Source organism: Sinocyclocheilus rhinocerous, unplaced genomic scaffold (assembly GCF_001515625.1).
Source record: "Sinocyclocheilus rhinocerous isolate Xijiao unplaced genomic scaffold, SAMN03320098_v1.1 scaffold2596, whole genome shotgun sequence".
Taxonomy (NCBI): domain Eukaryota; kingdom Metazoa; phylum Chordata; class Actinopteri; order Cypriniformes; family Cyprinidae; genus Sinocyclocheilus; species Sinocyclocheilus rhinocerous.
In genome coordinates, this window is record NW_015623452.1 from 247,186 (window position 1) to 249,685 (window position 2,500).

The following is a 2,500-nucleotide window of genomic DNA, read 5'->3' on the forward strand; positions in this document are numbered from 1 at the left end:
GAAGAAGTCGAGACTGAGTCCTCCCAATCCTCCTGCCCCGCGTATGATGAGCTGCTTGAGGTTATGGATCGCGCCACGGCGAGGCTTGACTTGCCATGAAAGCGGGCCAAGAAAGTGACGAAGAATTTGTGTTTCTGCGGAAACCCCTCTTGTATGCTTCTGCTCTGAGGAGCAGTGAGCTCTGTACGCATGAATGGTTATAGGGTCCTGCTATTTCTTCAGATTTTATCGGGTCTGATTATATGGGACCCACGCTCTGTATCGAGATAGAGAGCATGAGACTGTGTCCAGTTGCACCAGTGAACAGTCTCTTATTGGGCCCTGCTGGGTTACCCCTTCTAATCTAGCACCTTCTTCTGGTCGAGCTGAGAAGTGCTCCCCTCAATGTGAGGGTTAGCTATGAGTCGCTCCCAGTATGTGCTGTCAGGGCCCGCCTCAGCTTGAGAGCCCACATTTGCAACGAACTGAGTGTTAGGCTCGTCTCTGTCACCTCCTTGGTCGGTTGCCTTTATTTTGGGACCCTGTTGTTCCCTGTAGAAACGTGTGATCCCCTTCTAGCAGGATCCCATTTCTGATGTCCCATTTGCAAACTATCTGCTACTCTGACATGGCTGTGCTCCCCTCACTGTGGGAGGGTCCCTTTGAGCTCGCCAGTTCTGGGCAGACTGGGTGAGTCCTCCTCTCGACTTGAGAGGGCTATTGATCGCTTCGGTCGAGATGGGTTCCTCTCTCTCCTCACTAGGGGTTGAACCCTCCGCTCTTGAGCTCCGTGGCAGTGACATCAGGTAGTTGGGCCGCTTGCTGCTTCCCTGATAAGCTGCCTCTATTTGGGTCAAGCCAGGCAGTGCTCCCCTCACCTTGGAGGGTTGTCTTTGAGCCTGCCGCTCCCAATTGAGCGTCTGTGGACTTCTCTCATTGAGTCCGCCGCTCGTTTGAGCTCCATTGAGTAGCAGCCTCAGGTGGTAGGCCTCTCTCCGCCTTCCTGTTGAGCCGCTCTCCTTGTGGGTCAAGCTTAGCACTGCCCTTGGGGGGTTCATATGAGCACGCCCCTCTCGATCTGAGCATCCGAGTCCCCCTTCTTTCTTTGAAGTTTTTTTGAATCATGCCAGGCGGCTGGGCCATCTCCTGCCTCCCTGGCGGGTTGCTTGTTAAGTGAGCTAGCTGTGCTCCCCTCACTGTGAAGGGCCTCTTGCAAGTGCGCCGCTCCCTTCTGGGCATCTGTGAACAGATGCTTCGGATTCTGTTCTGTGAGAGTGCCACAGTTACGTAGGGCTCCTAGGCTGGTTTATACAGCTTCGGTTACCCCTTAAGCAATGGTGTTTCTAAATCCATGCTATGGTAAGTGCACACGCTGAGCTCTGTGCACTTTCTAAAATCCACATTGTGGTAAGTGTGCATGCTAAGCATTCTGCGCACTTTCAAAAATCCTGAATGGTAAGGGTTACGTGCTGTCAGCCTCGTTCCCTTTATCTGAGTTGGTTTAGGTCCCAGTTCTTGCCTTGGGCCCCACTCAACTTATGTATCTCTGTTGATACTTTTCTAAACAGGGTGTTGCTACCAAAAATCTGTCAGTTCTTTGAGCAGGTTTATTCGGAACCGGCGGTAGCCCCCCTGGGTGGCAGGCCAGGGTCTGGTTTGGTTTTTAGACACCTGGCCGTATCCCCTTAAAGGAATCTCTTTCTTCTGATTCCAAGCCTTGAGCTCTGCCCTAGGCTTGGGCTTCCTAGTCCAGCCCTTAACAGGTATGCAGCTCAGGCCCTTGGCCAAAGGGGATAATGTCACTGACAGCCGTCAAGACGTCCTTGAGGCAACTCCCATGGCTATGGTAGAGTTGGTACTTAGTGCTCGCTGTGGTTTCTGGCATGCATTCCCCTCAGCATGGCGGCGTGGGTATACCGTTCCCCATAGCGACCTCTAGAGGACGCAGTTCAAAGTTCCCTCGGAAGGGAACGTCTCAGGTTACGTATGTAACCATGGTTCCGAGAAGGGAATGAGACACTGCGTCCTCTAGTTCCCTTGCCATGCTTCGGACGCAAGCTTCAGATGAAGAAGCGGATGACGTGTTCCCCCGGCGCCCTTTTATACTGTGGTTGCGCCGGGTGATGACGTCACAGGCTGTCGCCGGCCAATGTTATTGTCGTGTTTAAATGTATGCTTCAGACACTGGTCACGCTGAAGGAGTTCCCCCATAACGACCTCTAGAGGACGCAGTGTCTCGTTCCCTTCTCAGGGAACCATGGTTACATATGTAACCTGAGACGTTTTCATGTATTTAGCTGAGCAGTCACTGAATTTCAAGATGGGCCAAAGATGGGCCATTTTTGACATTTATGTTGGTATAAGAGACTACTTTTATTATTGTCTTTTATATTTAAGTATTTAATGTTAATTTATATGGTTAAAAAATCAAGAATAAAATGTATGCTTTCATTAATTCTAGGTACATAAAACTCATGAGCATTTTTATTTTTGGTCAAGTACCTTTATTAAATGTGCACAA